The sequence below is a fragment of the Macaca thibetana genome, chromosome X (assembly GCF_024542745.1).
Source record: "Macaca thibetana thibetana isolate TM-01 chromosome X, ASM2454274v1, whole genome shotgun sequence".
Lineage (NCBI taxonomy): Eukaryota > Metazoa > Chordata > Mammalia > Primates > Cercopithecidae > Macaca > Macaca thibetana.
Genome location: NC_065598.1, coordinates 53,810,331 through 53,836,814, shown reverse-complemented (window position 1 = coordinate 53,836,814; position 26,484 = coordinate 53,810,331). Strand labels below are relative to the sequence as shown.

The following is a 26,484-nucleotide window of genomic DNA, read 5'->3' as shown; positions in this document are numbered from 1 at the left end:
GGTACCACAAGGGAATAATAATAGCACCTTCCTTATAAGGCTATTATAGCGATACCATTAGTTTAATCTTGCAAATGACTTAGAACAGTCTGTGGTACATACATCAGTGTTTTTAAGCTGTTTTCCGCAAGACCCTTTTATTTACTTCTGTCTCTTTTTTTCCATTTTTTGTGATAAAATACACATAACACAAAATTTATCATTTCAAAGTATTCAGGTCAGTGATGTTATGTACAACCGTTATCATGTTCATCACCTCAAACAGAAACCTCATGCCCATTAAGCAATCACTCCCCACTCCCTCCTCCCCTCAGCTGCTAAAACCAGAAATATGCTTTCTGTCTCTATGAGTTTGCCTATTCTGGATATTTCATATAAATGGAATCATATAATACGTGGCCTTTCATGGCTGGTTTCTTTCATGTCACACGTTTTCAAGGTTCATCCATGTTGTAGCATGTGTCAGTGCTTCATTCCCTTTTATGGCTGAATTATATTCTATTGTATGGACATAAATTTTGTTTATCCATTCATCCGTTCATAGACATTTGAGATGTTTCTACCTTTTGGCATTTGTGAATAGTGCTGCTGTGAATATTCATGCGCAACACTTACTTTCAATTATTTTGGGTACGTACCTAGGAGTGGAATTGCTGGGACATATGATAATTCTTTTTAACCTGTTGAGGAACCCAAACTGTTTTCCACAGTGGCTGCGCCATTTTACATTCCCACCAGCAACGTACAAGTGTTCCAGTTTCTCCACATCATCACCAAAAATTGTTGCTTTCTGTTTTTGTTTGTTTGTTTGTTTGTTTTTATGGTCATCCTAGTAGGTAGGAAGTAATATTTCATTGTGGTTCTGATTTACATTTCCCTATGACTGATGATGTTGAGCATTTTTTCATGTGCTCATTGGCCATTTATATATCTTATTTGGAGAACTGTCTATTCGAACCTGTTGCCCATTTTTAGGTGGATGATGATGATGATGATGATGATTATTATTATTATTATTTGAGACAGGGTCTTGCTCTGTTGCCCAGACTGGAGTGCAGTGGTGTAATCATAGCTGACTGCAGCCTCAACCTCCTGGACTCAAGTGATCTTCCCACCTCAGCCTCCTGAGTAGTTGGGATCACAGGTGCATGCCACCACACCCAGCTTTAAAAAAAAATGTAGATATGAGGTCTCATTATGTTGCCTGGGCTGGTCTTGAACTCCTGGGCTCAAGCAATTCTCCTGCCTCAGCCTCCCAAAATGCTGGGATTACAGGCAGGAACTACCGTGCCGGCCTGTTTTTAGTTGGATTGTTTATCTTTCTGCTGTTGAGCTGTAGGAGTTTGTTATATATTCTGGATGCTAGTCCCTTATCAGATATGTGATTTAAAAGTATTTTCTCCCACTCTGTGGGTTGTCTTTTTACTTCCTTTTTTACTGTAATAGAGATAGGGTCTCACTCTGTCACTGAGGCTGGAATGCAGTGGTGCAATCACAGCTCACTGCAGCCTTGAGCTCCTGGGCTCAAACATCCTGCCTCAGCCTCCCAAGTAGATGGGACTACAGGCATTTCTAGGCTCAAGTGATCCTTCCACTTTGGCCTCCCAAAGTGCTGGGATTATGGGTGTCAGCCATGGTGCATGACTTCCACCTCTCCTTGATTATAGCATTTGCCTCTCTCCAGTTTCCTCTTCCAGTCCACCTGATACAATGGCCACTGCCAGCTGTGTCCTGGTAAATGTTTAATAAACTCTCTAGAAAAAAAGAAACCCTGATTTGTAGCATTTGCTGATTTCCATGGTGTAAATATTCCCATTATGACCAATTTCAAGCCACTAACATGATGTCAGTTAGCTTGCAAAATTCCTGACATTCTAACAAATGTCTTTCTTGGGAGTCGGTAGAAGCCAGCTCCAAAAAATCACTGACACAGTTGAATTATTGTAGCATGCAAATTTACCAGGTCACTCCACTGATTAAAACCTTTCCATTTTCGGCCGGGCGCGGTGGCTCAAGCCTGTAATCCCAGCACTTTGGGAGGCCGAGACGGGCGGATCACGAGGTCAGGAGATCGAGACCATCCTGGCTAACACGGTGAAACCCCGTCTCTACTAAAAAATACAAAAAACTAGCCGGGCGAGGTGGCGGGCGCCTGTACTCCCAGCTACTCGGGAGGCTGAGGCAGGAGAATGGCGTGAACCCGGGAGGCGGAGCTTGCAGTGAGCTGAGATCCGGCCACTGCACTCCAGCCTGGGCGACAGAGCGAGACTCCATCTCAAAAAAAAAAAAAAAAAAAAAAACCTTTCCATTTTCATCTGTGGAATGAAACTGGAAAAAAAAAATGCAAAACCTTTCAATGACTCTACCTCTCCCACAGGATAAATACCCAAGTTGTTCAGCCCAGCATTCACATTTCTTTGGGATTAACCCACTATGGATTTCACCATCCTCATCTCATAAACCACCCAAACTACCACCCTGATGCCCCACCACTTTTGAATGGCTCAACATTCTGGGTTTTTGTTTTGTTTTGTTTTTTTTGAGACTGAGTCTCTCTCTGTCGCCCAGGCTGGAGTGTAGTGGTGCAATCTCTGCTCACTGCAACCTCCGCCTCCTGGGTTCAAGCGATTCTCTTGCCTCAGCCTCCCAAGTAGCTGGGACTACAGGTGTGCGCCACCATGCCCGGCTAATTTTTGTATTTTTAGGAGAGGCAGGGTTTTGCTATGTTGGCCAGGCTGGTCTCGAACTCCTGACCTCGTGATCTGCCCGCCTCAGCCTCCCAAAATGCTGGGATTACAGGTGTGAGCCACTGTGCCCAGCCAGCTCAACATTCTTATATTCACTAGGTTGTTTTTGTTTTTCTTTCACACCTTTGTATCTTTTCTCTTGCTTCTTTCTGTACCTGGTGAACACCTATTTATTTTTCCAGACTCATCTGATGCCCTCAGGTAGAACTAGACATTTCCATGTTGAAATCCATTGAGGCCTCTATCATAGCACCTGTAACTTCTTGCACCATCTGTTCCTTTATATTTCTTTCTCTGAGACCAGCCTGTGAAGCTACTTGAGAATGGACAGTCTCATTCATCTCCCTAACACCTCAGACCACAGCCTGGTCTATAGGTACCATTTAATAAGTAGTTATCAGAGGAATGTAGATCTGGACTAAGACTTGAGGAGGAGTTAAGAGTTGGCTAAACAGACAAGAGGGAATTGCAGGTGAGAGAACAATGTGTGCAAATATACAAAGGTATAAGCACACACTCCAGCTCCTTGGAAGGCAAGGAGTGTGTATGCCCTTGAGGAGTTTTTATTTTTATTTTTTTAATTTTTAATTTTTTTGAGGCAGAGTCTTGCTCTGTTGCCCAGTCTGGAGTGCAGTCGCATGATCGCTCACTGCAACCTCCGCCTCCCAGGTTCAAGGGATCCTCCTGCCTCAGCCCCACTAGTAGCTGGGATTACAGGCACGCGTCACCATGCCTGGCTAGTTTTTGTATTTTTAGTAGAGACGGGGTTTCACCATGTTGGCCAAGCTGGTCTCGAACTCCTAACCTCAGGTGATCCACCTGCCTCGGCCTCCCAAAGTGTTGGGATTACAGGCATGAGCCACTGTGCCTGGCCTTGAAGAGTTTTTAAAATCTTACTTTGAATAAGTAGATGAAAAAGTGAATTGTGAGTCTATCACACTGTGGACTTCAATGGTTAATAGTAACAAGTACTGCGATACTTTTCCTCCCAACCCCCTGTCTGATCTGCCAAGGGTACAGGAAGAGTGCTGTTTCATTTCTTTCTTTATTTATTTTTTGGAGACAGAGTCTCACTCTGTCACCCAGGCTGGAGTGCAGTGGTGCCATCTTGTCTCACTGCAACCTCCGCCTCCCAGGTTCAGGTGATTCTCCTGCCTCAGCCTCCTGAGTAGCTGGGACTACAGGTGCCTGCCACCACGCCCAGCTAATGTTTTGTATTTTAGTAGAGATGGGGTTTCACCATATTAGCCAAGATGGTCTCGATCTTCTGACCTTGTGATCCACCCGCCTGGCCTCCCAAAGTGCTGGGATTACAGGCGTGAGCCACCACACCTGGCTGTATTTTTTTTTTTTTTTTTTTGATACAGGGTCTCACTCTGTCGCCAGGCTGGAGTGCAGTGGCAAGATCATGGCTCACTGTAGCCTCGACCTCCCAGCCTCAAGCAATCCTCCCACCTCAGCCTCCTAAGTAGCTGGGACTACAGTCACATGCCACCACGCCTGGCTAATTTTACTCTTTGTAAAGACAGTGTCGCCATATTGCCCAGCTGGTCTCGAACTCCTGGGCTTAAGCAATCCTCTCATCTCGGCCTCCCGAAGTGTAGGGATTACAGGCATCAGCCACCTTGCCAGGCTCTTGCTGTTCTCTTGATTTGGGAAAGTACAAATGTTCCTTCTCCTCTTGCTTTTCTTAGTAGTGATTCCCAAGATTTCTTAGTGTAGATGGTGAGAAGCGGACAGACTTAGGATATATTTTGGAGATGAGGGTAAGAGGCTTTAATAACAGACTTGAGTCCAAAGGACAGAGAAGTATTAAGGATGACTCTTAGGGTTTTAGTTCAAACAACTGAAAGGATGGAGTTGCCATTAACCTGGTTGGGTAAGACTGAAGGAGGAATAGGTTTGTGGTAGTAGGAAGATCAGGACTATATTTTAGACATGCTAAATTAGGGAAGCCTATGAGACATCCAAGTGGAAAGTTCCAGCAGGCAGTTGAACATACAAGTGTGAGGTGGTTCACACCCATAATCCCAGCACTTCGGGAGGCCAAGGCAGGCGGATCACCTGAGGTCAGGACTTTGAGACCAGCCTGGTCAACATGGTGAAATCCCATCTCTACTAAAAGTACAAAAATTAGTCAGGCGTGGTAGTGGGCACCTGTAATCCCAGCTACTCAGGAAAATTGCTTGAACCCGGGAGGCGGAGGTCGCGGTGAGCCGAGATCGTGCCATTGCACTCCAGCCTGGGCAACAAGTGCTAGACTCTGTCTCAAAAAATTAGAAAATAAAATAAAATTTAAAAAAATAAAATAAAATAACATAAAAATAACAAAAATAAAATAAAATAACAAATAAAAAAGCCAAAACCCTGTCCCTACTAAAAGTTTTTAAAAATTAGCCACACAAGAATCGCTTGAACCTGGGAAACAGAGATTGCAGTGAGCCGAGAGAGAGATATATATGTGTGTGTGTGTGTGTATATATGTGTATGTGTGTGTGTGTGTGTATATGTATGTATGTGTGTGTATAAATGTATGTATGTGTGTGTGTATATGTATGTGTGTATATGTATGTATACACATACATACACACAGACACACGTGTGGCATTCAGTCAAAGCTAGGAGTGCCTATTTGGGAGTGATCAGTATATAGATGGTAGTTAAAGTCCTAGGATTGCAGGAGATTACCTGGAAAATTTTATGTTTAAGGACTGAGCCCTAAACACTCCAAAGTTCAGAGGCTGATTAAAGGAACCAGAATCAGCATAAGACGGTGTAAAGGAACAGCCAGTTGAGATAAGACAAACACCATGAGGCCAGGCTCAGTGGCTCATACCTGTAATCCCAGCACTTTGGGAGGCTGAGGCAGGATCCGATTGCTTGAGCCTAGGAGTTGGAGACCAGCCTGAGCAGCATGGCAAAACCCCATCTCTACAACAAATACAAAAAATTAGCTGGTATAGTGGTATGCACGCCTGTAGTCCCAGCTACTCGGGAGTCTGTGGTGGGAGAATTGCTTGAACCCAGGAGGTGGAGGTTGCAGTGAGCCGAGATCACACCACTAAACTCCAGCCTGGGCAACAGAGCAAGACCCTGTCTCAAAAAAAAAAAAAAAAAAAAAAGACAAACCCCATGAGCTTTCAGTGTCATGTAGACTAAGAGAAGAAAGTATTCTAAGACTGAAATAATCAACTCTGCTGAATGTTTGTAAATTGTTGAGTAAAATGAGGATAAAGAAGCAGTGAATGTAGCTGGCAACCTAGAGATCACTGGTGAATTTGCCAAGAAAAATTGCAGTGAAGGGATGGGGGCCAACATCTACTTAGCATGAGCTGAGGAAAAAAAGGAATGTGACATCAATCCTACAACCCCACCTGGAACTACGGTATGTTAGTGTATATTAGCCAAGATCTTTGTTTCTTCTTGGGTGGCAGTGTAGAATATCATACAGATTGAGAGTACAGACTTTATTTTATTTATTTTATTTTATTTTTTAAGTCAGGGTCTTGTTCCGTGCAGGGGTGTGATCCTAGCTCACTGCAGCCTCAACCTCCCAGGCTCAAGTGATCCTCCCACCTCAGCCTCCCGAGTAGCTTCGACTACAGACACACGCCACCGCATCTGGCTAATTTTTGTAGAGATGGGGTCTGGCTATGTTCGCCAGGCTGGTCTCAAACTCCTGGGCTCAAACATCCCATCTTGGCCTCCCAAAGTGCTGGGATTAAGGGTGTGAGCCACCACACCTGGCAAGAGAGCACAGACTTCAGAGTCAGACTGTCTGGTTCTAGTTCTGACTTAGTACTTGTAAGTATGTACTTAGTAGTATGATCTTGGGAAAATAACTTCCCCTCTCTGTGCACCAGTTTCTTAATTTATAAAGTCAACATAGGTTATTGTGAGATATACATAAATTAGTCTGTATGACATACTTAGAACAGTGCCTGGCTCTTTTTTTTTTTTTTTTTTTTTTTTTTTTTTTTTTGAGTCAGAGTCTTGCTCTTTCACCCAGGCTGAAGTGCAGTGGTGCGATCTCAGCTCACTGCAACCTCTGCCTCCCAGGTTGAAGCGATTCTCCTGCCTCAGCCTCCTGAGTAGCTGGGACTTCAGGCACGCACCACCATGCTCAGCTAATTTTTGTATTTTTTAGTAGAGACAGGGTTTCACCATATTGGCCAGGTTGGTCTTGAACTCCTGACCTCGTGATCCGCCCACCTCAGCCTCCCAAAGTGCTGGGATTGCAGGCATGAGCCACTTCTCCCGGCCCAGTGCCTGGCTCTTAATATGTGCTTTTTAAAAAGGTAAATCTGATTAGAATTTTATTTTTACCTTTCAGATAGGTCTCTGGATTGAGGTCCTGGAGGCAGGCTTCTAGTCCTACTTCTACCACAGACGCCCTGAATGATCATGGGTAATTTACTTAACAAAAAAGCAGGCCGGGCACAGTGGCTCATGCCTATAATCCCAGCACTTTGGGAAGTCAAGGCAGGAGGATCACTTGAGCTCAGGAATTCAAGACCAGCCTGGGCAACACAGTGAAAACTCATCTTTACTAAAAATCAAGATAAAATACATAAAAATAAATAAACATTATAAAGAGGGTGAGTGGAAGATTTTAGAGATGACGGATAGGTTTATGGCATAGATTGCAGTAGTGGCTTCACAGGTGTATACTTACCTCCAAATTCATCAAATTGTATACATTAAATATGCATAGCTTTTTGTGCGTCAATTACACTTCAATAAAGTAGTTAAAAAATAAAATGATTTTTTAAAAAAGTCAAAAACGAAAGATTTTTAGAAATCTAAGAACATAGACTAAATTTCAAGCTATCTAAATGGCAACTTACAGTAAATTCAGATTCTTTATATTTGACCTACATCTGTCTAAAACTATTCTTATAACCCTTTCTATGATGTTTTGTCCTCCCTCCCCACCATTTAGTCCTTCAGTATTAAAAATACTACGTAAACATTTATTATGGAACCAGATATCTAGGTAATTCAATCATTCTCCTGTTTTCATTTATCTTTCTTTCTTTTTTTTTTTTTTTTTTTTTTTTTTTGAGACGAAGTCTTTCTCTTTTGCCCAGGCTGGAGTGCAGTGGCACGATCTCGGCTCACTGCAACCTCCACCTCCCAGGTTCAAGCGATCCTCCTGCCTCAGCCCCGCTAGTAGCTGGGATTATAGGCATGCACCACCATGCCTGGGTAATTTTTGTATTTTTAGTAGAGATAAAATTCCTCACCTGAGGTAAGGAATTCAAGACCAGCCTGGCCAACATGGTGAAACCCCATCTCTACTAAAAATACAAAAATTAGCTTGTAATCCCAGCACTTTGGGAGGCCGAGAAGGGTGGATCACTTGAGGTCAGGAGTTTGAGACTAGCCTGGCCAACACGGCGAAACCCTGTCTCCACTAAAAATACAAAAATTAGCCAGGTTTGGTGGTGGGCGCCTGTAATCCCAGCTACTTGGGAGGCTGAGGCATGAGAATCGCTTGAACCCGAGAGGTGGAGGTTGTAGTGAACCAGGATCATGCCACTGCACTCCAGCCTGGATGACGGAGCGAGACTCTATCTTGGAAAAAAAAAAAAAGAGAGAAATCAGATTTCATCCTTACACTAACTATATCATGTCGTTCAAAAATCCAACTCCATGCTTCTTAATCACTTAAAAATAAAGGCAAAACTTTGAAAAAGAAACAAAAAATAGCAGCCCCTGATATTCAGAAACTGGCTTAACACTCAGAGGTAGGCTATGTTATTCTCCTATTTAGACATAAACAATCTCACAGAATATCAACCTCAAACAAGTTTATTCTGAGACCATGAAAAAAATGAGACAAATCAAGGTCACTTCATAATTTTGTCTAAGCACTGTGCCACCCACAGTGAGTGGAGATCGCACCACTGCACTCCAACCTGGGCGACAGAGTGAGACCTCATCTCAAAAAAAAAAAAAAAAAAAGACAGATGCAAGTTAATAGTAATTTTCTAGTTTTTAAATGGGCGCAGTGGCTCACGCCTGTAATCCCAGCACTTTGGGAGGCAGAGGCGGGCGGATCACGTCTCTACTAAAAATACAAAAAAAAAAAAAAAAAAAAAAAAAAAAAAAAATTAGCCGGGCGTGGTGGCGGGCACCTGTAGTCCCAGCTACTCAGGAGGCTGAGGCAGTAGGATGGCGTGAATCCAGGAGGCGGAGCTTGCAATGAGCCGAGATGGGGCCACAGCACTCCAGTCTGGGCGACAGAGCGAGACTCCGTCTCAAAAAAAAAAAAAAAAAAAAAAAAATGGGTGTTTATTATTAAGCTTTATAATTTAAATAACGAATTACAAATATTCTTTCATATACGTCAAATATTATTTTATTTTAAACATTTTAAAAAGTAGGCCAGGTTGGTCGGGTATGGTGGCTCACGCCTGTAATCCCAGCACTTTGGGAGGCCGAGGCGGGCGGATCACGAGGTCAGGAAATCCAGACGATCTGGCTAACGTGGTGAAACCCTGTCTCTACTAAAAATACAAAAAAATTAGCCGGGCGTGGTGGCAGGTGCTTGTAGTCCCAGCTACTCGGGAGGCTGAGGCAGGAGAATGGAGTGAACCCGGGAGGCGGAGCTTGCAGTGAGCCGAGATCAGGCCACTGCACTCCAGCCTGGGAGATAGAATGAGGCTCCATCTCAAAAAAAAAGCAGGCCAGCCATGGTGGCTCACACCTGTAATTCCAGCACTTCCAGACACCTAGGTGGGAGGAGGATTGCTTGAGTTTGGGAGTTCAAGACCAGTCTCTCTTTTTTTTTTTTTCCAAGATAGACCAGGCAACATAGTGAGACCCCATCTCAAAAAAATAAATTAAAAAATAAAGAAAAAATTGTTTTAGGCCAGGCGAGGTGGCTCATGCCTGTAATCCTAGCACTTCGGGAGGCCAAGGCAGGTGGATCACCTGAGGTCAGGAGTTCAAGACCAGCCTGTCCAACATTGTGAAACCCCATCTCTACTAAAATACAGAAATTAGCCTGGCATGATGTTGGGTGCCTGTAATCCCAGCTACTCGGGAGGCTGAGACGGGAGAATCACTTGAGCCGGGGAGACGGCGGTTGCAGTGAGCCAAGATCGTACCACTGCACTCCAGCCTGGGCAGCTAAGCGACACTCCGTCTCAAAAAAAAAAAAAGTTTTTAATTAGCTGGCCTTGGTGGTACACACTTCTAGTTCCAGCTACTCAGGAGGCTGAGGTGGGACTGCTGAGGTGGTCTGAGGTTCATTTGAACCTGGAAGGTCGAGGCTGCAGTAAGCTGTGTTCATGCTACTGCACTCCAGCCTGGGCAAGAGAGTGAGACCCGGTCTCAAATAAAAAAAAAAAAAAAAAAAAAAAAAAAAAAAAATTACGAGTATTTTAAACTTCATATTATAAAAATTAAGAGCATTTTTTAGATCTAATGAAAGCATCAAAGTTCATTTAGTTTTAATGGAAAGGAAAAATACAGAAGGAAGAAAAGTTTGGTGAGCTCCTAAGAGGATCAAGAAAAGGAATACAATTCAAGGGGGAAAAAAAAAACCTTCCATTTTAAACCATGTTATTATTTTAATCCTAGATCATTCAGGAAGCTATGCTGGCTGAAACTGGAATTTATTAAGAAGATTACACTTTCACCTGCACTTCACATCAAGTCATTTCCATCCGTGTTCCATGATTACATCTTTAAATAGTTTTTAATGATCCCCTTTCTCAATTCAATCTCAAAAGCCAGAAACTGCCACATAAAGAAGTAGATACAGGCTGGTCACGGTGGCTCACGCCTGTAATCTCAGCACTTTGGGAGGCCGAGGCTGGCGGATCACCTGAGGTCAGGAGTTCGAGACCAGCCTGCCCAACATAGTGAAACCCTGTCTCTACTAAAAATACAAAAATTAGCTGGGCATGGTGGCAGGCGCCTGTGATTTCAGCTACTAAGGAGGCTGAGGCAGGAGAATCGCTTGAACCTAGGAGGTGGAGGTTGCAGTAAGCTGAGATCGCACCATTGTACTCTAGCCTAGGTGACAGAGTGAGACTCCATCTCAAAAAAAAAAAAAAAAAAAAAGAAGAAGAAGAAGTTTACACAGCTACTTCTGCTGGGGCAGGAGCCTGGAATCAATCTTCGTTAAATTCTTGGGGCTTCCCTAAATGGTTCTGGGGTCTTATGTAATGCCAAACCTTGGAAAGGTGTTGAGGAGGATCGTTTATCCTCACAGGTTATCACTGAGGTACATTGTTCACTGGCATTTTTAGATTGGTAGGCTCTCTGTGGCTTCTGCGCCATGCTTGGGACACAGAAATTTCTTACAATACATGTCAACACGGGCCTTGCATTCCTAGTCCCCACATTCATTAAGCAGCTATTCCTCTGTGAGCCCTTACTAAGAATCTGTGAGAAGTCAGGTCCAGTTCCCCAGCTGACATTTCTCCCCTTCACCCAGCAACCCAAGGGACATCTCTTTATAATCTGATGAGAGCCCCATTCTCCTTCAAACCCAATTCTCCTTAAAGTGCTTGGGCTTTTAGAAAAGAGATTGGGCTGGGCGCGGTGGCTCATGCCTGTAATCCCAGCACTTTGGAAGGCCGAGGCGGGAGGTTCACCTGAGGTCAGGAGTTTGAGACCAGCCTGGGCAACAGGGTGAAACTCTGTCTCTACTAAAAACACAAAAATTAGCTACGCCTGGTGGTGTGTGCCTATAATCCCAACTACCCAGGAGGCTGACGCAGGAGAGAATTGCTGGAACCCGGGAGGCAGAGGCTGTGGTGAGCCGAGATTGCACCACTGTACTCCAGCCTGGGAGACAGAGCAAGACCCTGTCTCAAAAAAAAAAAAAAAAGAAAAAAAGAAAAGAAAAGAAAAAGAAAGCTCAGGCCGGGCACAGTGGCTCACACCTGTAATCCCAGCACTTTGGGAGGCCGAGGTGGGTGGATCACTTGAGGTCAGGAGTTCAAGACTAGCCTGGCCAACATGGCGAAACCCTGTCTCTAATAAAAATACAAAAATTAGCCAGGCACGGTGGTAGGTGCCTGTAATCCCAGTTACTTGGGAGGCTGAGGCAGGAGAATCACTTGAGCCTAGGAGGCGGAGGTTGCAGTGAGCCGAGACCATGCCATTGCACTCCAGCCTCCCAGAGCGAGACTCTGTGTCATTAAAAAAAAAAAGAAAAGAAAAGAAAGCTCAAATATCCTGCAAGCTAATCTGCTTTCAGCTGGGTCACATACTACCTAGAAGGTAATAAAACACAGAGCCTGCTATTTGCTAGAAAGGGAGAAAGAAAGGGTAAAATACAGGGAGGAGAAAAGCCTAATATTTAAAAATATTATCTGCAAATTGGCAAAGATTTTTTAAACAGGACAAAAAAAGTGCTAACCATTGAAGGAACAAATGATAAATTGGACTTGATTGAAATGAATAACTGCTCTTCCTCCTGCTTTGGCCATGTAAAACATATCTCCTTCCTTGGCCGGGTGCAGTGGCTCACGCCTGTAATCCCAGCACTTTGGGAGGCCGAGGCGGGCGGATCATGAGGTCAGGAGATCAAGACCATCCTGGCTAACACGATGAAACCCGGTCTCTACTAAAAATACAAAAATTAGCTGGGCGTGGTGGCGGGCGCCTGTAGTCCCAGCTACTCAGGAGGCTGAGGCAGGAGAATGGTGTGAACCCGGGAGGTGGAGGTTGCAGTGAGCCGAGATCTCACCACTGCACTCTAGCCTGGGCGACAGAGCGAGACTCCGTCTCAAAAAAAAAAGAAAACACACACACACACACACTACCTCCTTCCTCTTCACCTTCCACCATGATAGTAAGTTTCCTGAGGCCTCCCCAGTTGTGCTTCCTGTACCGTGTACAGAACTGTGAGCCAATTAAACCTTCTTTCTTCATAAATTAAAAGAAAGAACTGCTATTTAACAAAATACACTATTTAACAAAAGAGAGTGAAAAGGCAAGACAGAGAGGGAGATGTTTCAAATACATATATCCAAGGAAGGATCTGTATCCAGAATACAAAAATGAAAGTGAAGATAATCCAATCAAAACGACTTAAAACCAATGCTTCATATTTCTACACTTGATCTTAGCCAAAAGGCTGAGAAGCAAACTATTTCAACACACAACAACATGGAAGACTTACAAACACAACGTTGAGTTAAAGAAGCCAGACAGGCCAGGCGCAGTGGCTCATGCCTGCAATCCCAGCACTTTGGGAGGCCGAGGCGGGCAAATCACCTGAGGTCGGGAGTTCAAGACCAGCCTGACCAACATGGAGAAACCCCATCTCTACTAAAAATATAAAATTAGCTGTGCGTGGTGGCACATGCCTGTAATCCCGGCTACGAGAGAGGCTGAGGCAGGAGAATCGCTTGAACCCGGGAGGCAGAGGTTGTGGTGAACCAAGATCATGCCATTGCACTCCAGCCTGGGCAACAAGAGCAAAATTCTGTCTCAAAAAAAAAGCCAGACATAAGAGTACATACTGTACATACTGTATGATTCCGTTCATATAAAATTCTAAAAGAGGGAAAATTAAGCTTTGGTCAGGATAGTGGTTACTTTTGAGATGAGCAGTGACTGGGAGGACACATGATGAGAAGGGCTTCTGGGGGATTGGTCACTACTCATCCATGTTGTTAACTGGAATTCTGAGCACATATGTAGGTTTTTTTCGTTTTTTTGTTTGTTTGTTTGTTTGTTTTTTGAGACAGAGTCTTGCTCTGTCGCCCAGGCTGGAGTGCCGTGGCATGATCTCGGCTTAATGCAACCACTGCATCCTGAGTTCAAGTGATTCTCCTGCCTCAGCCTCCTGAGTAGCTAGGATTACAGGCGTGCACCACCATACCCGGCTGATTTTTGTATCTTTAGTAGAGACGGGGTTTCACCACATTGATCCGGCTGTTACCAAGCTCCTGACCTCGTGATCCACGTGCCTCGGCCTCCCAAAATGCTGGGAATACAGGCATGAGCCACTGCGCCGGGCCACATATGTAGGTTTTTATGAAATGTGGCGGCCTGCCACTCATTGGGAAACTTGCTCCATCCCTACATCAGCTGGAAGTGAGAGACAGCAATTGGTTTCAGTCTCCTTACCAAACTTCGCTTGATTCCCAATCCCACCCTCCTCCAAGCAAATTGCAAATAAATTTTTTCTTTTCTTTCTTTTCTCATTCTCCAGATTCTCAATTCACACCTCCAACTAAACAGGAAATGCTGACTTCATTGCTTTTAAAAAATCAAATATGCTTTTTATAGAAAAGTCAATCAACAAAGAACAAACAAAGCAACAAGAACCCCAAAATCCCACATCCAGGAGTAACCAGAGTTAACAATTGGTGAAGTTTATTTTTATTTTTTTTGAGATGGAGTCTCACTCTGTCACCCAGGCTGGAGTGCAGTGGTGCGATCTCAGGTCACTGCAACCTCTGCCTCCCGGGTTAAAGCGATTGTCCTACCTCGGCCTCCCAAGTAGCTGGGACTACAGGCGTGCGCCATCAAGCCTGGCTACTTTTTTTGTATTTTTAGTAGAGACGGGGTTTCACCATGTTGGCCAGGTTGGTTTCAAACTCCTGACCTCAGGTGATCTGCCCTCCTTGGCCTCCCATTTTGGGATTACAGGCATGAGCCACTGTGCCCGGCCTTGGTGAAGTTTCTATTGGATATAATCTTTTTTTTTTCTTTTTTTACATCTGTGTTCATGATCTTATAGGATATATTCTAACATATATGTATTATTTTATATATATATATATTTTTTAGTATATATATAGGATATATTCTAATAGCCAGAAGGATATAGATGAGTGGATGGATCATAGCTGTATGGGGGAAAATTTTATTAAAAAATTAAGATGGGCATGGTGGTTCATGCCTGTAATTCCAGCACTTTGGGAGTCTGGGCAGGAGGATTGCTTGAGTCCAGGAGTTTGCCAGCCTGGGCAACATAGCATAAACCAAAAAGTATTTGAGACAAGTCACAATCAATTTAGACGTTTATTTTGCTAAGGTTAAGGACATGCCATAATATAACCTCAGGAGGTCCTGAGAACATGTGCCCAAGGTGGTTGAGCTACACAACTTGGTTTTATACATTTTAGGGAGACATAAGACATCAATCAATACATGTAAGATGTACATTGGTTGGGTCCAGAAAGGCAGGACAAGTCGAAGGTCCAGGTCATAGATGGATTCAAAGATTTCCTGATTGGCAATTCCTTGAAAGAGTTTATCTAAAGACCTGGAATCAATAGATGGGAGTGTCTGGGTTATGATAAGGGGTTATGGAGACCAAGGTTTTTATTATGCAGATGAAGCCTCCAGGTAGCAGGCTTCAGAGATAATAGACTATAAATGTTTCTTATTAGACTTAAAGAGGTGCCATACTCTTAGTTAATTGTCTCCTGGATGGGCAGGAGAAGATCTAGAAAGGGTAGAGGATTCACTACAGTATGTAGATTGTCCCCACAAGAAGCAGCTTTGCAGGGCCATGCCATTTCAAAATATGTCAAATAAATATACTGGTGGGGAAATACTTTGATTTCTTTTTTTTTTTTTTTTTTTTTTTTGAGAGGGAGTCTCGCGCTGTCGCCCGGGCTGGAGTGCAGTGGCCGGATCTCAGCTCACTGCAAGCTCCGCCTCCCGGGTTCACGCCATTCTCCTGCCTCAGCCTCCCGAGTAGCTGGGACTACAGGCGCCCGCCACCTCGCCCGGCTATTTTTTGTATTTTTTAGTAGAGACGGGGTTTCACTGCGTTAGCCAGGATGGTCTCGATCTCCTGACCTCGTGATCCGCCCGTCTCGGCCTCCCAAAGTGCTGGGATTACAGGCTTGAGCCACCGCGCCTGGCCTGATTTCTTTTAGAGCCTGCTATCTGTCATGTTGGTATCTTATTGCTATAAAGAGTCTGCTTTGTCTGTCTTAAGGCCTCTGTTGTTGTTTTTCTTTTTTTTTTTCTTTTTTCTTTTTTTTTGAGACAGAGTCTTGCTTTGTTGCCCAGGCTGGAGTGCAGTGGAGTGATCTCCACTCACTGCAAGCTCCACCTCCCGGGTTCACGCCATTCTCCTGCCTCAGCCTCTGGAGTAGCTGGAACTACAGGTGCCCACCACCACGCCCGGCTAATTTTTTGTATTTTTAGTAGAGACAGGGTTTCACTATGTTAGCCAGGATGGTCTCGATCTCCTGACCTCGTGATGCACCTGCCTCGGCCTCCCAAAGTGCTGGGATTACAGGCGTGAGCCACCGCAGGCATGGCTGGTGGGTGCCTGTAATCCCAGCTACTCAGGAGGCTGAGGCAGGAGAATGGCATGAACCCAGGAGGTGGAGCTTGCAGTGAGTGGAGATCACGCCACTGCACTCTCAGACTGGGTGACAGTGTGAGACTCCGTCTCAAAAAAAAAAAAAGCCAGGCATGGTGGCATATGCCTGTAGTCCCAGCTACTTGGGAGACTGAGTTGGGAGGATCACTTAAGCCCAGAAGGCCAAGGCTGCAGTGAGCTGAGATTGAGTCACTGCACTCCAGCCTGGGTAACAGACCAAGACCCTGTCTAAAAAGAGTGGGAAAATTATATGAACAGATAATGCACACAGAATGAAACACAAAAGAGCCAATAAACATATGAAAAGATGGTAAATCTTACTAGTAATCAGGAAAATTAAAAGTAGAATGACACAGAGTAAAGGAGATGGGACTTATTCTCACTTCAAAGCAATTTGATTGGTAATATTTCACAACCATCATATTGGCAAAATTAATTTTTTTTTTTTTTTGAGACAGAGTTTCGCTCTCGTTGCCCAGGCTGGAATGCAATGGCACAATCTTGGCTCACTGCAACCTCTGCCTCCCAGGTTCAAACGATTCTCCTGCCTCAGCTTCCCGGGTAGCTGGGATTACAGGCATGCGCCACCATACCCAGCTAATTTTGTATTTTTAGTAGAGATGGGGTTTCTCCATATTGGTCAGGCTGGTCTCAAACTCCTGACCTCAGATGATCCACCCGCCTTGGCCTCCCAAAGTGCTGGGATTACAGGCATGAGCCACTGTGCCTAGCCTAATTTTTTTTTTTTTTTTTTTTTTTTTTTTTTTTTTTTGAGACAGGGTCTCACTCTGTCACTCAGGCTGAAGCGCAGCGGCACGATCTTGGCTCACTGCAACCTCCGCCTCCCCTGTTCAAGCAATTCTCCTGCCTCAGCCTCCTGAGTAGCTGGGACTACAGACGCGTGCTACCATGCCTGGCTAATTTTCATATTTTTTGGTGGATACAGGGTTTCCCTGTGTTGGCTTGGGTGGTCTCAAACTCCTGGCCTCAAGTGATCCACCCGCCTTGGCCTCCCAAAGCTCTGGGATTACAGACGCGATCCACTGAGCCCAGTCAAAATTAATAAAATTAGGCCAGGCGCGGTGGCTCAAGCCTGTAATCCCAGCACTTTGGGAGGCCGAGGCGGGCGGATCACGAGGTCAGGAGATCGAGACTATCCTGGCTAACATGGTGAAACCCCCGTCTTTACTAAAAATACAAAAAACTAGCCGGGCGTGGTGGCGGGCGCCTGTAGTCTCAGCTACTTGGGAGGCTGAGGCGGGAGAATGGCGTGAACCCAGGAGGCGGAGCTTGCAGTGAGCCGAGATCACGCCACTGCACTCCAGCCTGGGAGACACAGCGAGACTCCGTCTCAAAAAAAAAAAAAAAATTAATAAAATTTAAAAAAAATTAATTAACTCTGGTAATACCAAGTATTTGTGAGAAAGTGAAGAAAAGGGAACTCAGATGTTAATGTTGGGAGTATAAATTGGTACAACCATTCTGGAGATTAATTCAGCAATACCTAGTAAAATTAGATCCATGGCAAGATAAATTAAAACACATGTCCAGAAAAAGACTTATAAGAATGTTCATAGCTGTTGTATTATCCACGGCTACATAACAAATTACCCCAAAACTTAGCAGCTTAAAACAACAAATATTTATATTATCTCACAGTTTCTGTGGATCCAGACATGACTGAGCTGAATACCTGTGCTTCAAGGTGTCTCGGGGTTGCAATCAAGGCATCATCTGGGATTATGGGCTGATCTGAAGGCATGAAGGGGTGGATCTACAAGGCCATACATACCAGGGGGCGGGAATCATTTGGGGCCACTTTGAAGGTTGCCTACCACACAGCTTTATTCATAACAGCGCCAAACTGGAAACAGCTTAGATGTCCATCAATATGAGAACAGATAAACAAACTATGGTATATTCATATAACAAAATACTATCCAATAGTATAAAGGTTGAATGGGCCAGACACAGTGGCTCACGCCTGTAATCCCAGCACTTTGGGAGGCCAAGGTAGGTGATTCGCTTGAGTCCAGGGGTTTGAGACCAGCCTGGGTGACACGACGAAACCTCGCCTCTACAAAAAATACAAAAATTAGCCAGGCGTCATGAGGCGCATTTGTAGGCCCAGCTACTTGGGAGGCTGAGGCAGGACGATCACTCAAGCCCAGGAGATGGAGGTTGCAGTGAGCCAAGATCGCACCACTATACTTCAAGCCTGGGTGACAGAGCAAGACCCTGTCTCAAAGAAAAAAAAAAAAATGACTGAGAACAAGAAGTTTTACACTAAATAAATAATACATAGTATATGATTCGATTTATATGAAGTTCTATAACAGACAAAACTGCTAATTTCTTGTGGGAAAAAAATCAGAATAGTGGTTGCCCACAGTGTCTGGGGGCTGGAGGCGGAGGCTGGATAATTTTTCTTTTTTTGATACAGAATTTTGCTCTGTCACCCAGGTTGTAGTGCAGTGGCACAAACACCTCATTGCAGCCTCAAGCTCCTCAGATCAAGCAGGCCTCCCACCTCAGCCTCTTGAGTAGCTAGGACTACAGGCATACTCCACCATACCCCAATAATTCTTTTTTTTTTTTTTTTGGCCAGGCATGGTGACTCACGCCTGTAATCCCAGCACTCTGGGCAACCGAGGCGGGCAGATCACCTGAGGTCAGGAACTCAAGACCAGCCTGGCCAACACAGTGAAACCCGTCTCTATTAAAAAAATACAAAAATTAGCCAGGCATGATGGTGTACGCCTGTAATCCCAGTTACTTGGGAGGCTGAGGCACAAGAATTGCTTGAACCTGGGAGATGGAGGTTGCAGTGAGCCGAGATTGCATCACTGCACTCCAGCCTGGGCAACAGAGCTAGACTCTGTCTTTAAAAAAACAATTATTATGATTATGATTATTATTATTATTATTGTAGAGACAAAGTCTCACTATGTTTCTCAGCCTGGCCTCTAACTCCTGGGCTCAAACAATCCTCCCACCTCGCCTCCCAAAGTGGTGGGATTACAGGCATGAGCCACCATGCCTGGCTAGGGATGGATGATTGAGAAGAGGTGTGAAATAACTTTCTGGGTTGATGTTAATGTTCTGTGTCTTGATAGGGGTTTGGTAAATTCAGGTACATTTATTCAAGTTCACTGAATCAATCACCACTTAAGATTTGTGCTTTTTTTTTTTTTTTTTTTTTTTTTTTTTTTTTTTGAGATGGAGTCTCACTCTGTTGTCCAGGCCAGTGTGTGCAGTGGTGTGATCTTGGCTCACTGCAACCTCTGCCTCCCGGTTTCAAGCCATTCTCCTGCCTCAGCCTCCCGAGTAGCTGGGATTACAGGTGCCCACCACCACGCCTGGGTAATTTTTGTATTTTTAGTAGAGACAGGGGTTTCACCATGTTGGCCAGGCTGGTCTCGAACTCCTGACCTCAGGTGATCTGCCTACCTCGGCCTCCCAAAGTGCTGGGATTACAGGTGTGAGCCACTGCGCCCTGCCTCAACTTTCAATATAAGGAGTCTAAGGCTTAAGATTAAATAGTTTAACAAATATTGTATATGCTAGTAGATCCAAAAGGTCTAACAGCAGAGCTCACACTCTTGACCACTCTGCTTTAGAGTTTGTTGTTTTTGTTTTGTTTTGTTTTGTTTTGAGACAGGGTCTCACTCTGTCACCCACGTGCAGTGGCACGATGTTGGCTCACTGCAACCTCTGCCTCCTGGGTTCAAGCAGTTCTCATGCCTCAGCCTTCCAAGTAGCTGGGATCACAGGCACGTGCCACCACGCCTGATCTGCTTTAGATATTGTCTGTCACCTCATTAGCCTTGTGGATTGGTGTCTGAACCCTGTAGAGAAAGAGGTTTCAGGCAGAATATGAGGAGCTGATTTTACAAGGGACGCTATAAGGCACAGGGGAACAAAAGTGGAGGAGGTGGAACTTCTATACAGAAGACGGCGTAATTCTAGCAGCTCAAACATTGAAAGCAGCAAGAGATATAACCCTTGACAAAATGCTGGTGTTTAGTGAGTGTTGGCCTCTGTTGTGAGTTGAATTGTGCGCTGCAAAAAGACAAGTTGGAATCCTAACCCCCTCTCTGTCTTTACCTGTGAATGTGACCTTATTTGGACACAGGGCCTTTGCAGATGTAATCAAGTTAAGATGAGGTCAAACTGGATACTCCTCTCTCTTGCCCTTACATGTTGTTAGGTAATTCAGGGGATAGATGAGATGACCCAAATCCTTGGCCTATAACCTCTGCAGATTCCTGAAAGAGGTATGTCTCAAAAAAAAAAAAAAAAAAAAAAAGAAAAGAAAAGAAAAGAAAAAATAAAAGAAAAATCATTTGGCTAGTTCTCTTAGTTATATAAATTGAAGGCAAGAAGGCACTCTCAGGCAAGGAATAACTGTAATTTTTTCTTTTGTTTTCTTTTTATTTTTGAGACAGAGTCTCGCTCTGTTGCCCAGGCTGGAGTGCAGTGGCGTGATGTTGGCTCACTGCAACCTCTGCCTCCTGGGTTCAAGCAATCCTTCCACCTCAGCCTCCTGAGTAGTCGAGATTACAGGTATGAGCCACCTTACCTGGCCCTTTTTCCTTTGTATAGCAATTTTCAGAGTTCTGGAGAGTCTTGGGGAGAGAGTGGGTGAATCTGCATAAGAAAGCAAGAGGATTTCTGAGAAGGAAGGGGCCAAGAATCCAATCTCTTCTTCCATAAGACATAAAGTTTTGAAAATCTGTTGGGGTGGCAATAAAGGACACTAGTGGTCTCAAAGAAGAAATTACCTTAGGCCGAGTGCAGTTACTCACATCTGTAATCCCAGCATTTTGGGAGGCCGAGGTGGGAGGACATAGTGAAACTCCATCTCAAAAAAAGAAAAGAAAGAAGGAAAAGAGGCAAGACGAGGGCTGAGGTGGGAGGACATAGTGAAACTCCATCTCAAAAAAAACAAGAAGGAAAGAGGCGCAGCGTGGCGAGAGAGGCCGAGGCAGGCAGATCACTTGAGGCCAGGAGTTCGAGACCAGCCTGGCAAACATGGCAAAACCCCATCTCTACTAAAAATACGAAAATTAGGCAGCCATGGTAGCACAAGCCAGTAGTCCCAGCTACTAGGGAAGCTGAGGCAGGAGAATCGCTTGAACCCAGGAGGCAGAGGTTGCAGTGAGCCAAGACTGTGCCACTGCACTCCAGCTTGGGTGACAGAGTGAGAGTCTGTCTGAAAGAAAGAGAGAGAGAAGAAAGAGAGAAAAATAAAGAAAGAAAGAAAAAGAAAGAAAAGAAAAGAAAAGAAGGCAGAAAAGAAAAGAAAAGATTACCTTGAAGGCAGCAAGAATCTGGGCTAATTATCTGAGCTCAACACTAGAGCCTAAGGGCTCTTGGGGGGTTGGGATGTTTCTGTTTAAAGCACCAGGACAGAACCTGGCAGGTACAGTGGTGTATTTTGAGGATCAACAACAGCTGAGCATGAAGAATTAACTTAAAGAGCTGTAACCTTGGTATTCTAAACCCTTGCACTGTGCAGGACCTGTAGGAAAAGCAGCAGTGCTAGTGGAATGACGACTTTCTCACAAGACTTTATAAACTCTGTATAGAGTTTATAAATAAGACTCATTATCCTGGAATGAATAAGTACCTACAGTTCTTTACCAAGTTAAGAGGAATAGAGGCCTCAAAAGGAAAACAACTTCCTATTAATAAAAGCCAACGCATGCTTAAACAATTAATAGGAAAAAGGAGACAAACAGCCATTATTTATATTCTTAAGTGGTGACACTGATCAAAATTTCACTCAATTAATATTATTAAGTGCCTATATGCATCAGGCATTGTACCAGACTCTAGAACTATGGTGGTGTGCAAAAGAGACATGATTCCTGTGCTCTTTGAACTTACTATCTTGTAGGGAAGACAGACATCAAACAGACTGGATGAAAACTTGGTTTCTTATTAGCTGATTCAGTTCATGTGGCCCAAACATGGTCCCCCAAACTCCAACTTTATATCCTTATCAGTTCTGTACCTGTAGCTAGCTAACTGGAGTGTGTCTGAGTCCTCTTCCAAATTCTTAGGGAAGAGAAGATGATTTCCTCAGCTTACGTTGGGTGTCTACCCTGGTCCATTCAGCTGTAGCCTGGGAATGAGGTAACAATGAAGGCCCGTTACCCACTCAGTGGGGTTATGCGAAGGCTCTGTGAGAAGTGAATATAGGGGAGGGCAATTGAAAACAATGGAGCTGCTATCTAACCCAGCTCTACATACTGGATTTCACAATGTGTCTCAAGTAACTACAATGACTTATCACAATCCATAACCAATAACATTTAATAATATCGTCTTTTCCATGAGCAAGTTAATCTTTTCTTCCCAAGAAAAAATTAAAGCTCCAGGCCGGGCACAGTGCTCACATCTGTAATCCCAGCACTTTGGGAGGCCGAGGCAGGTGGATCACTTGAGGCCAGGAGATCAAGACTAGCCTGGGCAACATGGTGAAACCCCGTCTCTACTAAAAATACAAAAATTAGCCAGGTGTGCTGGTGCACACATGTAGTCCCAGCTACTCAGGAGGCTGAGGCACGAGAATTGCTTGAACTCGGGAGGTGGAGGTTGCAGTGAGCCGAGATGGCACCAAGATCGTGCCACTGCACTCCAGCCTGAGTGACAGAGTGAGACTCTGTCTCAGAAAAGAAAAGAAAAGAAAAGAAAGAAAGAGAGAAAGAAAGAAAGAAAGAAAGAAAGAAAGAAAGAAAGAAAGAAAGAAAGAAAGAAAGAAAGAAAGAAAGAAAGAAAGAAAGAAAAGAAAAGAAAAGAAAATGAAAGCTCCAAATGTATCCAGGCATCTTATCTCTCATCTGGTTGCCTGATGGTGGCCTAAATTCCTAATTCTGTTGCTATGGTGTGGGCTATCTTCCACCACTGCTGTTTTGTTTGGCCTTGGGAAGTTCTTAGGAAGGGGAGAGGCCTAGCTCTTGCTGAGATAAAGCTGAGGGTTGCCTTGGTTTTCCCCACCCTGAGATGTGTCAGATAGCAACATCCACAAACTGGCAGATATCTCCCTAAGCACAAAAGAGATCATTAGGCCCCTTTCCATGATCTTTGCCCAGCCACCAAACCTCCACGAAATATTGAGAGACATTCACTATCATATTTCAGATAGTAAGCAGAGGTATTGGCATCACCATATTATGTGTGCCTATAACAGGCTGTTGAGCTACAATAAATATTAATTGTGTTGAGGAAAAACATTGCAATGCAGGATCAGGAAGATCTTCAAATCTTAACCCAGGAAGAGGAGCTAAAGCATATATGCACCACAGGGAGCCTAAAAAGAATGAATCTTTCCAGCTCAAGATCTAAACTAGAGACTGGCCAGCAGGGTGCGGTGGCTCACATCTGTAATCCCAGCACTTTGGGAGGCTGAGGCAGGCAGGTCACTTGAGGTCAGGAGTTTGAGATCAGCCTGGCCAACACGGTGAAATCCCATCTCTACTGAAAATACAAAAATCAGCTGGGCGTGGTGGTGGACACCTGTAATCCCAGCTACTCAGGAGGCTGAGGCAGGAGAATCTCTTTAACCTGGGAGGCGGAGGTTGCAGTGAGCTGAGATTGCACCACTGTACTCTATTGCCTGGGCAATAGAGAGAGACTCAGACTCAAATAAATAAATAAATAAAAAGATTTTAAAAAATAGAGACTGGACAATTGAGCTCCTTGGTACTTCCCTCTGGGCTCATAACCTGGGTTCTGTCCCTCTTGATTGTACTACCCAGACTATGGTGGTAGGAGGCATAGAGAAAACCAAACCCAAATAACAGAGCTCCTTTTCATAAGGCTTAGAGCAGTGGTTCTCAACCAGAAGGGATTTTGTCCCCTTTCTCCTATGCCCAGAGGACATTTGGCAATGCTTGGAGGCATTTTCTGTTGTCACAACTCTGTGTGTGTGTGTGTGTGTGTGTGTGTTGCAGGGGGTGCTATTGGCATCTACTTGGTAGAGGCCAGAGATGCTGCTAAACACCCTGTAATGCACAGGGAAGCCCCACAACAAAAATATCAATAGTATTGAGGTTGAGAAAGCTTGGCTTAGAGGGCTTAGAGAAGAACATGCCTTACTCTCACCCCTCAATTCCAGGCTTCCAATCTTTTGGACTCCCTTGAAGTTCCCACTTAGTCTGCTCAGTGAAGAATGATGGTCTAGAGGTGGACATTTCTACTCCTCCACCTGCACAGGAGGAAAGGCACAATCCAACAAGTTAGAGAACGATGCCCAAGCAAGGGGAAGGCCAAGATTGCCAATAGAGATATGCCAATGAGCTTCAAATCGGTGACATGAAAAAAAAGAAAGAAAATACAGATATGCCAAAATAGAGATCCCCATAGCAACAGCTTTTTACCTCTCAGTTATTACCTGATAAAGCTCTACTGCCAAGAAAGTGGTTCAATTATGCGTCCTCAAACCCTATCACAATACCTCCATTTTGACAGCAGATGGGAATAAGGAAAACTTGAATTCTTAAAAAACAATTTAGGTCTCACTATGTTGCCCAGGCTGGTCTTGAGATCCTGAGCTCAAAGGATCCTCCCTTTTCATCCTCCCAAAGTGCTGGGATTACAGGCATGAGTCACCGCACCTAACCAAGTTGAACTCTTCCTACTAACCCAAGTAAGTTCAAGCTTCCAAAGTTTGCCTCCACTTAGTCCCAGCTACTCAGGAGGCTGAGGCAGGAGAATGGCGTGGAACCTGGGAGGTGGAGCTTGCAGTGAGCCCAGATCGCCCCACTGCACTCCAGCCTGAGCGACAAAGTGAGACTCCGTCTCAAAAAAATAAAATAAAATAAAAAATAAAAAAATTAGCCCAGCATGGTGGTGTACACCTATAATCCCAGCTACTCAGGAGGCTGAGGCACAAGAATTGCTTGAACCTGGGAGGTGGAGGTTGCAGTGAGCCGAGATCGCACCACTGCACTCCAGCCTGGGTGGCAGAGTGAGACTCTGTCTCAAAAAAATAAAGCAAGAAAAAGGTACAATGTAATGGTGAAAGAAATGGAGAAAATGTTTACATTTTGGACTGAGAATCAGTAGGCTGCTGATATATACAGGCTTCCAGAATCAAAGATGAGTTCACAGCTCCACAGAGCTATTGATTGGGGCAGAGCTTCTTACACACAATGCTATCAAACAAAAAAGAAGGCTGGTGTTTAATTTCATTTGGACAAATTTGTCAAGAGAGTGAAAAAGACACCTCAAAGTCCGCATGAAGAGTCCCTGCTCAATCCTTTGAGAATAATTATCACCAAGTCCTTCTTCTAAACATTAAAACCAAAAATGTTTGAAGAACTGCTGGCCAAAAATTTTCAAAATCTGTTAAACATTACAAAACCACACATCTTTTTCTGAGCTCCTGTGAGTTCAAGCATTGGGACTAGGGCTAACCCTCTATCCTAGGTTCCCATATCAAGTTGAAAAATTAATAAGTTTAAGGAATAAATGAACCTTATTATTTTCCAAATATCCAACAAATATTTGCTGAGGTCCATAGGAGAAATAACAGTTATTTATTTATTGTTATTTTTTTTGAGACAGAGTCTCACTCTGTTGCCCAGGCTGGAGTGCGGTGGTGCGATCTCAGTTCACTGCAACCTCTGCCTCCCGGGTTCAAGTGATTCTCCTGCCTCAGCCTCCTGAGTAGCTGGGATTACAGGCACACGCCACCACACCCGGCTAATTTTGTATTTTTAGTAGAGCAGGGTTTCATCATGTTAGCCAGGCTGGTCTGGAACTCTCGACCTCAGGTGATCAGCCCACCTCAGCCCTCCCGAAATGCTGGGATTATAGGCCTGAGCCACCGTGGCTGGCAAGTGTAAGGCTTACTTGTGAAGGCAGCTTCTGTAACCAATAGGTTATATTATTGTTTCCAACAAGAAGTCTGCTATCATCCTTATTATTATTTTATACAGAAAGTGTCTTTTTTCACAAACTGCTTTCAAATTTTTCTCTTTATCATTGATTTTAGGCAATTTGATTATGCCATGCTGTTATATGTAAAATGTTTATTTAGAAACAGAATGCTTGCTCCCTGGTGCTGCAAAGAAATAGCACTTGAACATAAATTTAATTTTCTTAGCAAGGCAATTTTTACTTAGCAAGGCAAAATTTTCAACAAATTTGAAAAAATTTCAGCCATTAGTTCTTTAAATAATTTTATGATCCCTTCTGTCTTTCTGGGACTCCAATAACATGTATATTAGGCCCCATGAAATTGTCTCACAGCTCACTGATGCTCTGTTTATTTTTTTCAGCCTTTCTTCTCTGGGTGTTTCACTTTCAATAGTTTCTATTACTAGGTCTTCAAGTTCACAATCTTTTTTACTGCAACATATAATTTTCTGTTAATTTCCCCAGTATATTTTTCATCTCAGACAA

The 26,484-nt window shown here is 44.1% G+C and overlaps 3 protein-coding genes and 1 pseudogene across 42 annotated transcripts in view; all 4 read right to left on the bottom strand.

Annotated features, from left to right (window-relative positions):
• The window catches only part of TSR2 (TSR2 ribosome maturation factor), a 1,158,091-nt gene that overhangs the window by 38,254 nt on the left and 1,093,353 nt on the right, over positions 1–26,484 (bottom strand). The gene's annotated exons all lie outside the window — the stretch shown is intronic.
• Positions 1–26,484, bottom strand: part of GNL3L (G protein nucleolar 3 like) — a 517,777-nt gene that overhangs the window by 165,310 nt on the left and 325,983 nt on the right. The window lies entirely within an intron of this gene.
• Positions 1–26,484, bottom strand: part of MAGED2 (MAGE family member D2) — a 645,534-nt gene that overhangs the window by 420,103 nt on the left and 198,947 nt on the right. The gene's annotated exons all lie outside the window — the stretch shown is intronic.
• On the bottom strand, positions 12,718–12,861 carry LOC126947080 (uncharacterized; annotated as a pseudogene).